Raw genomic sequence first — 12,383 nt, 5'->3', positions numbered from 1 at the left:
TACTTGCCTCAACTTTTGAAACTTTCTCCTTTGAAAGGAACTTACCCGGCCTTACCTCACTTGGAGTGAAGCTCGTCCTCAGCCTCTGCTCGCCGAAGCCTCTCAAGACAAAGCCTTCCTACTCTGTCTCCCTCTACTCCATCGCCCGCTCTGTCTACTGTTCTCTTTAAATACTTCCGCTGCCTCACGGTCCGACTTACACGCGCTTGCGCAGTCGTGCCCCCGTTAAACTGCCGAAGAAACCCGTTGTACGGGTTAAAGTGTTGCACAGTTAGATTAAATTTCTACAATATAACATATGAACGGTATTTGCATATTTGCATTATCTTTAACGCTTCAGCAAGTGGCTTTTCAATATGCAAGATGGTAAGAAATGGATGTTAGTATCTTTGAGTCTTGTCCTCAAATTAGAAGGTCTTGTCCTCAAATCATTTTCTAGAAGGTCAGTTGCAAACCTCCATAGTTTGTTGGGTGATTTGCTTTACTCCACTATTAACTTTGTAAAACTGTATTTTGAGGAAGTGGTGTATTTGCTAATTAATTGCTGATTGCACTGTGGCACAACTCCCAACACCCAGCATTGTGCCATAACTGCAGTCCAGAACTTTTCAAGCCTTTCATTATCACTTGGATTGTATCATCAACAATTTTTTCCTATTCTTTAAGCTGTCTTTTCCCTCCCTCTGAATGAGTAGCCATATAAAAACAGTGCGGAAACAACAGTAGTTATCTCAATTAACTGGAGAAGTACTGCCAATGTGAAATCCCCCGAATCTATTGACCAATTACTTTGCCACTGTCAGCATCCTCTTTTGCAACTGTGTGGGATTCTCCCAGCTGCTTTGATTTTCTCCCACATTTTAAGCTATGTGGGCTAGGAAGTCTCCTGGCTCTGTGGCAAAGTTTGCGGATGATATGAAAATAGGTGGAGGGCTAGGAAGTGCCAAGGAAGCAATGTGATTGCAGCAGGGCTTAGACAAATTGGAAGAATGGGCAAAAATCTGGCAGATGGAATATAATGTTGGGAAATGTATGATAATGTGTTTTGGTAAAAGGAACAATAGTATGGACAATTATCTAAATGGGGAGAAGGTTCAAACATCAGAGGTGCAGAGGAACTTCAGAGTCCTCTTGCAAGACTCCCAGAAAGTTAATTTACAGGTTGACTCTGTGGTAAAGATGGCAAATGCAATTTTGGCATTTATTTCAAGGGGAATCGAATATAAAAGCAAGGTGATAATGCTGAACCTTTAAAAGACACTAGTCAGGCCGGACTTGGAGTATTGTCAACAGTTCTGGGCCCCATAGCTTGGAAAGGAATTGTTGTCATTGGAGAGAGTCCAGAGGAGGTTCACAAGGATGATTTGGGGAATGAAGGGTTAACATATGAGATGCGTTCGGCAGCTTTGGGCCTGTACTCACAGGAATCTAGAAGAATGCGCGGATCTCATTGAAGCCTACCAAATGGTGAAAGGACTAGATGTTTCCCTTGGAGGGGGTTTCCGGAACTAGAGGGCACAGACTCAAAACTGAGGGGCGACCCTTTGGAACAGAGGTAAGGAGGAATTTATTTTGGCCAGAGTGGTGAATCTGTGGAACGCTCTGCCACAGACTGCGGTGGAGGCCAAGTCCATGGGTATACTTAAGTTGAAAGTTGATCATTTCCTGATCAGAACATCTAAGGATATGGCGTGAAGGCAGGTGTATGGCATTGTTTGCTATCTGGGATCAGCCATGATGGAATGGCAGAGCAGACTCAATGGGCTGAATGGTCCAAATTTGCTACTATGTCTTTATGGCCTTGAAGTGCTGGAGGGTGGTATGAGAATTGTGAAGAAATGGGAAGTTAATAGGCATGTGAGAGAGATTAGATTACAGAGAAATGTGGGGAATGGAACTCGTGGAATTGCTCTGAGATCCCATATAGCCGCAATGTGCAGAATGGCTACCTTCTACATGATAAGAATATGAAATGTAAATATTAAGTATTGTCATGCAGGATAACGCATGCATACAGGAGTTGTGTACAATGCATGCGTTAGCAACACCCTTCTGTATGGTAGTGAGACTTGGACCATCTACTCCAGGCAGGAGAGGAAACTCAATAGTTTTCACCTGTGTAGCCTTCACCGCATCCTCGGCATCACCTGGAGAGACAAAGTCCCAAACTCTGAGGTCCCCTCCCGCACTGGACTTCCGACAATGTTCACAGTTTTAAGACAACGCAGACTGTGCTGGCTGGGTCACACCTGTTGTATGAAGGATGGTAGACTGACAAAGGATATCCTCTATGGAGAACTGGCAACAGGCAAGAGGAATGTTGGTAGACCCCAGCTTCGCTTCAAGGACCTCTGCTAGCGCAACATGAAAGCCTTAAAAATGAACACAGAGTGCTGGGAGGATACAGCAGATGACCGCAACAAATGGCGAGGTACTCTTCAGTAACACCTAGAGCAAGGTGAAAGAGTGATCTTGAGTCAGTTTGAGGAGTGAAGAGCACAGCGGACAAGAATTCCACAACGCCCTACGCATGCAGCAACTGTGGCAGAGCCTGCCGTTCCAATCAGAGACTACCAAAGGCACAGTACCCATGGTCAACCACGACCGACGGAGGCCACAAGCACATGCAAGATGCATAATCTGTGTGCTGCCCTGTATCAAAATTGAAAGAGCAACCACCCTGGGTGTGAGGTTGGTTTGTTCTAACCACCAAGCCAATTTGGAGAGCTTAAGGATGGCTTTGGGCTGGGTGGTGTGGTTTATACCCAGGGCCTTTCATTGTGGCAGGGCCCCGGTTCTAATGTGAGTCACAGTCCACTGTTTGGACAATTTAAAGGCCGGCCAGATAGACTGGACAGGCAGGGTATCAGTCAGAGGTGAGGGTCGGGCTGATTTTTATTGTTCTTCTGCGATGTTCACTCCACTCTCCAGAATGCTGAAGCTGAGACTGCGCAGCTGCTGTGCTTTGTGTCTGAGCCCCGTGGGGATGAGCCCCGCTTATATGATGAGCTGAGGCTTGGGCCTACTCTAGGCATCTAGGATATAGAAATACCTCAGATGTTAGCACCATTCTTGGAAAATCTAGAAAATTCTGACATAGAAACCCCAAATCTGATCACTTCCATATCAACCAAACAATGGCTTTCCAATCATATCTGGGAAGCTATTCAGCATTTCGGGTCTCTAATGGGAAGATCATGGACCGTGCAGAAATATCTGAAACTTACATTTCACGCTTATCTTGCGATAACTTTTAATGGCCTCCCTGCACTCAGTTCTTGCAAAGAGCATTTCCAGTAATTTACAACACCATCTTCTTTTAACTCTAACAGTGAATTAGAAAAATCTACCAAATGACACCTTCTTGCCTGCACGATCTTGTGAAGGCAGTTAATTCAATACTCCTGGGTACAGTTACAGATGTGCACTAGTTCTCCTCTCACGGTCTGGGCCGAGCTTGCGAACAGTCTGCGATCTGAAACATTCAGTTTCTTAGTCTGTATATTACTGTCAAATGTAGGTGATATATTTTGCTTGCTTTGCCAACCATTTCATTTCATTCACTGCTGCACAACATGAAAACAGGCTGTTGCAGACCGCCCCATAATGTGCAGGAGTGATAGCGAATTAGATCACGAATTCACTTTTATAGTATAGACTCTTCCATAATTTTTGATATTTTGTTTCTGTGTGTTGTCGTGGTATTTCAGATTTCAAGCACCTATTTTCAACTATGGATAAACACTGCGCGCGCATCGCTTCCGGGAGTTTGGGGATGCGCGCACGCGAGGCCGAGCGGCGGTGCGCATGCGCCATGCGCATATATCCCGGCGAGCAGCGCGCGCTTCCGTCTTTCGGTACTCGGGTTGACAGGTGAGCGGTTGTTCGGGCTTTGTGTCCATCGCAATCCGACCCGTATCGGCCCTTTAATCCAGCCATCCGACTTCGCTAACCCCATTTATCTTTTCTTCTGCAGGTCCCTGCCGATATGCGAGCCAAGGTAAGAACCTTTATCGATTTAAAACATTATTATTGAGCAGTCGTAGGCCTGGGCTGATGGGCGAGACCAGGGCCTATTATTCAGATAGGGGGTGTTGGGCCTAGTGAGTCCTGATGGGGCGTGGGCTATTCCTCTCCGTCCCCCGACGAATGCTCCTCGGCCCGCTGTGTTCCTCCTGTGGATATTTTGTATGTCCTGCGGTTGGTTGTATGATTTGGTCTGGCGTGTGTAGGTGGCCTGATGGTTAGTCGCTATGGTGACTGCTGGATGTTTGTGAGGTTGATTCTTTTGTCTGCTGCCCCAATTCTGGCTTGCATGTGGTGCTTTTAGGGCAGTCAGAGCTTTCTCAAGGGTACAATTGGCAAAATGTGTTCATTCCCACTTAGACGTACTTGGGAACAATCACGCTAATAGTGTTTTGCATTAACATAATCCCCACGTGCCTCTCCCTCCACCGCCTCTAATACATTTTACTCGCTCATTTTCTATGATTATTCCTAAACTCATTTGTGAAAACATGTTTGTAAGGAGTTGTTAGAAGTGGTAGAGGTATATGTATTTAAGACACTTAAATTGGTTAGATGGATAGGAACGGCTTAGATGGATGTGGGCCAAAGGAAGGTAAAATTAAAATTGGATTATTATTGTCGCCTTCTGAGATACGGTGAAAAGAATGTCTTCCATACTTTACATACTTAGCCATGTGTTCTATATGTGCTGTTGGTAATGTGTTTTGTACCTTTGCCCCAGAGGAATGCTTTGGTTTATTCACGAATAGTTAATTAATAATTATGCATAAGAGGTGTAGTTGGAGGGGATATCCAGGGTGCAACTGGCTAGTACAAGGGGATATACTTTTAAGGAGATTGGAGGAAAGTATAGAGAGGACATCAGAGCTAAGTAGAGTGATGGATGTGTGAAATACCCTGGATGGCGATGAGGCAGGTATATTAAGAACATTTACGAAATTTTTATAGAGGCGTGTAGATAGATAAATGAGGCTTCTATAGGAGAGAAGTATTAGATTGATCTTGGGACAGGTTAGAAGATTGGCACAACATTGAGGGCTGAAGGGTCTGTACAGTACTTCAAAGCAGTTCACCATACTATCCTGGTAAGCTCAGACAGAAGTTTTTTTAACCTGCTGAAGTGAACATTCTTGGCTGTGGCATTTTGTAGCTAGACCACGAGCAGTTTATTGCATTTTTAACTTTTGATGTTTTTATTTTTCAGTGGCGGAAGAAGCGAATGCGCAGGTATGTGATATGGTGATAACTGTGAAATGTGGCAAAATGAATTTTTTTGTGAATTGCAATTAATTTCACATTTTAAGTGCCTTTTGACATGTTCATGAAGTTCATGGGTATTGAGATTGGAAATGTGTAGTCCAGATTTCCCAGGTGTAGATTTTGATTATGGACTAGGCTAATGTTTTAGAATAAAAGTAAATTCTTACTGAAGGCATCTAGTTGTATTGAGAACTATGAGATTGCATCACAAGGCCATCCAGCGCTGTTCCTGCTAACTCATTGAATTGGAAACGACAAATTAATGTGGGTTTGTCAGGGATATTGAGGAATGTGGAGTTGGGTATTTATGTGCCAGCCTATGTTTGCTTAAAGGTTTATTCTGAATGTCTTGTCTGCTCTGTCTTTAGTCAAGTTGGCTTTTTTAAAGTAGTGTTGGTTAGACTAATGGGAGCACTTTGCATAGAAGACATCCTTTGTGGAAAGAAAAGTGGCCCCTATCTGGTGTTGTCTTGGAGCAAAGGCATCAGAATCAGATTTATTATCACCAGCATGTGACGTGAAATTTGTTAACTTTAGCAGCAGCAATTCAATGCAATGCATAATCTAGCAGAAAGGGGAAAATATTAAATACAACATAATAAATAAACAAGTAAATCAATTACATGAATAGATTATTAAAATGTGCAAAAGCAAATACTGTATATTAAAAAAAAGTGAGATAGTGTCCAAAGCTTCAAAGTCCATTCAGGAATCGGATGGCAGAGGGAAAGAAGCTGTTCCTGAATCACTGAGTGTGTGCTTTCAGGCTTCTGTATCTCCTACCTGATGGTAACAGTGAGAAAAAGGCATGCTTTAGGTGCTGGAGGTTGATTATGCATGCTGCCTTTCTGAGACACCGCTCCCTAAAGATGTCCTGGATACTTTGTAGGCTGGTGCAGACTAGATATACAACCTTTTGCAGCTTCTTTCGGTCCTGTGCAGTAGCCCCTCCATACCAGACAGTGATTTCGAGTTCCTGGATGTTGCCTAACCTGAGTGTTTCTGGCATTTTCCATCTTCACATCTGCAGCTTTTGGCTTTTCATATCATTTGGGAGTTTAATTTGTTTTAAGTTACCTTGTTAGTGTGGGTTGGTGACAAAGAATTAAAGTTGGAATAAATTTGGAAGATGAAGTTGAGTTTCAGGGAGATAAGGAGAGGGCGCATGGCTAATGGTTTGTTTGCTGGGAGCCAGCATGGGCTTCATAACCTCTTGTTACTGTAGACTGCAGTGCCCTGAAAAGACATTCAGCCCCCAACCTTTTAGTTCATATAAATGAGTAATACAACCTGGGAGTCTGATCATTTTAACTGAGAATTTCTATTTATGATCATCATGCTCCTTTTTCCACAGTAGAGCTCTGAAACCAGGAAAAATGATAATAAAGCATTAGAGATCAAAATCTGGAATGCCAGTAATTCAAAAGTATCTCCTCTTCCCCCCCCCCCCCCCAGTACTCTCACAGCTATTACAGCTAGGAGTCTTTGTGGATAAGTCTGTTAGCTTTGCACATGAGCAGCGGTGGACAGCAAACAGATTGATCAGGTTAAGGTCAGGAATGATTGGGCCATGCAGGGACATCAATTTTATTCATTTGAAGCCATTCCATGTCATTTGGGTTGTCCTGTTTATGCTTTCTGGCAGAGGCTGACAGGTTTTTATCCAGAATATCTATTTATCTACATCAATCCTAACCAGATATGTCCCGTTCCTGGTGCTGAAAAGTATCCCATAGCATGATGCCACCTCCAGCATACCTTACAGTAGGAATCGTGTTATCTGGCTGATGAACTGTATTAATTTTATACCACTTAGTGTTCAGGCCAAAAAGTTACACTTTCTAATCTGGCCTCAAGACATTCCACAGTTTTACCATATCTTTTAAGTGATGCTTTGTGAAGTCTGAGGTGAGCCAGGGCTTCTTCCTTATCACTCATCCATAATACCCATTTTGTGTAAGGCCTTAGCGATTGTAGGCCAATGAATTTCATCTCTAGTTGCAGTCACTGTCTTCACACATGAGTGACTTGGCTTCAGTCTTTGGCAGCTCCTTTCGGAGGGGAGGCCTAACCTCAGCAGTTTGGCTATTTTTTCTCACTTTTTCATGGTGGTCTGTACTGACCTCCAAGGTATTTATGTTCAATGCCTTTGAAATGGTCTTGTCCGGATTTGTGCTTCTCTACTATAATTTCTCTGACTTGTCTTGAATGCTCTTTTGGTTTGGAATGTTCAATCCCCCATACTGTTGGACTATATAGAGGGCAGGTGGGTATACAGATGATCCTCTAATTTTTGACATCAGCAAATTTGTTAAGTAAAATATAGTATTGTACCTGAGGTAAGAGAGTATTGTAATTGCAAAGGGGATGAATACTTTTGGTTTTGTTTTTTAATAAACTTGGAAGTTTTGGAATTTTTCTTTTGATTTGACATGATGCACAATTTTCAGTAGATTAGCTCAAAAATCTTATTTTTCAATTACTTGTCTACTTTTTCAAGGCATTATAATGCCTTGATAAAGTTGTCAAGTAGTTCGTGTTCAGAAGTTCTTCTTGCCTCCTGTCTATAATCCTTTTCATTTTGTCTCCAACTAATCATTTTGATCCTCTTACAGACTGAAGCGTAAAAGACGAAAGATGAGGCAGAGGTCCAGGTGAACTACTGCTGATGGTGCAGTACCGATCAGGCTTTGTTGAATCTTGCATGGCAAATGGACTCTTAGACATTTCTGTTTATTGTTCCACTAAGATCAACAATATATATGGACGTCTTGGATACTGGTCATGAAAGAAGCTGAACACCTGAACATCGGTCTGTTTTAGTACTGTGCCATGATGTATAATAGCTACAAAATAAAAGATAAACTAGACAATTGTACATTGTCTCATTGTCCCCCAAAGGGATGTGCTCAATTTATTCCTTTACTTGCTATATATAGTGAGACAAAGCCTATGTGGGGTTTTCCTTGAAATGGCTTATCAGCTAAGTTGGTATGGCATTTAAATATGCATGCACTTTTACTGTGCAAAGATATGTTTCATACTAAATGCATTTTGGTTGTCATACTGTGGAGAATTGATTTGCACTGGTCGGTTGAAGGCATTAATGTAGATTCCAGATTGCATGTTGAGTGGTAATTTTAATTCTGAAGTAAGATGTAAAAGTGTTCATATCAGATTTAATTCAAGTCAAGTGGCTTATGCAGGGAAGTAAAGTTTTGCACTGCTAATTTCGGGCTCATTTAATTTGCTGGAATTTAGAGTAATGGTTTAGATTGGGTAGGAGATGCAAGAAGTTTAGTTTTAAGTTAATTTCTATACTTGTAAAGGAACACCGGATGATTCAATAATAATGTACCAAAGAGTAGAATAATTTTAAACGAGAGAGTCTGCAGATGCAGGAAATCTGAGCAACACAAAATGCTGGAGGAACTCGGCAGGCCAAGCAGTACTTGTGGAAGAAAGTAGTCGACGTTTCAGGCCAAGACATTGGCAGGACTACAGCAGAATAATTTTAATTCAGCCTTCAAAGTGCCACCTCTTGATGTTTCATAAGCAAGAGTAAGGCAAATAATCGATCCTCATTTATGATACAATGGTAATAAGACTGCTGATTCATCAAACACAGTAATCTGGGCTTGGATGTGATAAGCATAGGAAAGGGGTACTTGGAAGAAAAATCATTAAACAGGCCTATCTGTTGCGAAACATATTTCATTTGGCAATTGTGTAAATGTCAAGTACTCTAAAGGTCGAATTCACTGAAGACTCCCTAATTGCTATCCTTTTGTTCCAAGTATACCATGCCTTTGTATGCATTAAATAAGGTGTAGGAACAGTAATGATAATTTGCATACCTATCTTTAAGATAGCAAATTGAAAGGATCTATAATGCGGAGTACCAAAATTAGTTTGGTTATCGAGTTTTGGGTACTGTTCTGAATGGATCCCAAGCCCTCAAATAACAAAAGACCTGGTTTTGTGGTGTGATTTAAAATGGTTAGGTCTTTCTTAAAGCAATCAAGTAGATGTATTTAAAATTTTGTATGGGTGGTGTTTGTATAATACAGCAGGTAAATGGGATGTTGTGGGAAAATACCTGTTGAGTAGCAAGGGTATATCTGAGTAGGGAGAAACGATGGAGTACTGAGATCAGATTATCCCAGTGCATGATCTTCAAAATCAAGTACAACAAATTGGACTTAATCAAATGCTCAAGCAGGGTGCTTGTACTTCAGTTATATGGAGCCACTAGGGAAACTGGAGTAGAGTATATGAAGGAATAAATCCCCTACCTTCCTGGTTGCATGAAGAGTTTGTCACGTGTTCTAGGAAAGCACTAGATACTCAATATTTGAAGGGATGATGTTTTGGCAGCAAATTGGAGAAGGGTTACCTGAGCAGTCACACAGCACAAAAACCTGTGAGCTAGGCTGTTCTGCTTGTGTTTGGCTCATAACCGTCTTAAACCCAATCATGCCCATCTCAACTATTTCTGGGAGCTCATTCCAGATGCTACCCTTTTTAAAAAAAAATCTTTGTCCTCTGATCTTTAGCCTATGGCCTCTTTGTCATGCCCTCCATGGGGGGGGGGGGACGACTTTTCACCCTGCCTATGTCCTTTATGATCTAGTACTGTACATCTTTTAGTTCCCTCAATATATATTCCAGTCCACATAAAGTCTTAGTCTACGTAATTCTCGGTAACTCATAACCCCAAGGTTTGGTAAGTAACATCCAGGTAAATGTTAAAACTTAAGTATCCTTTGTATAACACTGAGCAAAAGTACAGCTTCACCAACATCTGGTATGCAGTGTAATGTTCCAGTTCCTATACTCCCTCCTGATTGAAGGTCAGTGCACTGCTGTGCTATTTTCAGTGAACTACATACTGGACTCCTTAGTCCCTTTCATAATACTTGCCAGAGCATACTGCTCATTAGTCCTATTGTGTTTTGGTTTCCCAGAACGTAGTCACTTGGAGTGAGTACAGTAAATTCTCTTCAAAGAAAAGTTTGCATGTCTAAGTGTGTATATGCTTGAATTTAGATTAGGTCATTTGAAATGAAAGCTGCAGAATTCATCAATTGGAGTGGATGTCAAGGATATTTTCTCATGAGTGAACCCAGAACTAGAGGTAATTGAAGACAAGGAGTTGGCTTATGGATGAGAACATTTTTGACGTTTGGGAATCTGCACAATTCTCCAAAGGGTGCTGGAAGCAGGGGCTGAATTTTTGTTAGATGAAGATTTTTGAAGAAGCAAGAGTGAAAAGTTACTGTGAATATATATCGTGCTGTAGGTTTTCTATGTAATATGCAAAATATAAAATTGAGGTAATTAGCTAGGCCATGCTCATTAAATACTGGAGCTACTTTGATTTATACATGTATGTACTGGAAACAAAGTCTTACTGATTGATAAATTGCTTTAAGATGGTGGTTGGGGTTGTTGACCTGAGCAATTAAAAATCTGAAATGCAGCTAGCTGCAACAGATCAGTGGTTCTTTTTACCATATGGTTCCTCTGGATTGTCACCTTGTCGTGGTGGAGAAGCTTTTGTGGTCCTGAGATCCCAAGAGCGATGCCATCTGGAGCTAAGCTCCTGGTAGGGTCACCCACAGCGGTAAGGTTGAGGGTGAGTTCCCTGACAACCAAGACCTCAACGGTGGAACAGGTGGATGAAGTTACTTAAATCTCAACAGCTGTGAAGGCGGATGAAGGCTGCAACAAATCTATCAGCTCCAATTGTCGTGGTTTCCATGCCATTGGAATCAGTTGGTTGATTTGTGATGTATCGTGTGCTTCTTGGAGTGCAACATCAAGAACACGTTAAATAAATACATACACAGGCATTTTCACTGTGATCAACGGATGACGATGAAAAAGTTGACACTTATTAGACTGCTTATGCAAATCATTTTGTGAATTGGCTTTCTGAAATGTCTTTCTGGATTGAAGTGATCAATAGTGGACGTATCAAAGGTCCTACCAGTAAGACCAATCAGAGATGGTTTGTGGGATGCTCATTGGAGAAGAGTAGTCTTGTATCCTTAAACTGAGATAACCTTATCCTTGTGTCTGATTTGAACTGGATGTAACTGGTTTGAAATGGTCTGACAGGAAAAAAACAAAGGAATGACACTAGAAGCATTATTTGATGGAAGAGACATAGAATATGGAAATCTATATTACAGGCCCTTCAGGCCACAATGTTGTGCCAACTATGTACCCTACTCTAGAAACTGCCTGGAATTTCCCTACCGCATAGCCCTCTATTTTTCCAAGCTCCATGTACCTATCCAAGAGGCTCTTAAAATACCCTATTGTGTTTGCTTCCACTCCTGCTGCCGGCATTGCATTCCACACACCCACCAATCTCTCTTTTTAAAAAAACCTTGACATCTAGGGCTTTAAAAGTAATCCAGGAAATTATAGGCCGGTAAGTTTGACGTCTGTAGTAGGTAAATTATTGGAAGAAGTACTAAGAGATACGATCTACAAGTATTTGGATAGACAGGGACTTATTAGGGAGAATCAACATGGCTTTGTGTGTGGTAGGTCATGTGTAACAAATCTATTAAGAGTTTTTCAAGGAGGTTACCAGGAAAGTGAATGAAGGGAAGGCAGTGGATGTTGTCTACGTGGACTTCAGTAAGGCCTTTGACAAGATCCCGCATGGGAGGTTAGTTAGGAAGATTCAGTCGCTAGGTATACATGGTGAGGTAGTAAATTGGATTGGACATTGGCTCAATGGGAGAAGCCAGAGAGTGTTAGTGGAGGATTGCTTCTCTGAGTGGAGGCCTGTGACTAGTGGTGTGCCACAGGGATCAGTGCTGGGTCCATTGTCATTTGTCATATCAATGACCTAGTGGTGTGCCACAGGGATCAGTGCTGGGTCCATTGTCATTTGTCATATCAATGACCTGGATGATTATGTGATAAATTGGATCAGCAAATTTGCTGATGATACAAAGATTGGAGGTGTAGTGGACAGTGTGGAAGGTTTTCAAAGATTGCAGAGGGATTTGGACCAGCTGGAAAAATGGGCTAACAAATGGCAGATGGAGGTTAATGCAGATAAATGTGAGGTA

The sequence above is a fragment of the Hemitrygon akajei genome, chromosome 5 (assembly GCF_048418815.1).
Source record: "Hemitrygon akajei chromosome 5, sHemAka1.3, whole genome shotgun sequence".
NCBI classification, from domain to species: Eukaryota; Metazoa; Chordata; class Chondrichthyes; order Myliobatiformes; family Dasyatidae; genus Hemitrygon; species Hemitrygon akajei.
The sequence above is the reverse complement of the archived record's forward strand: the minus strand, read 5'-3'. Positions refer to the sequence as shown.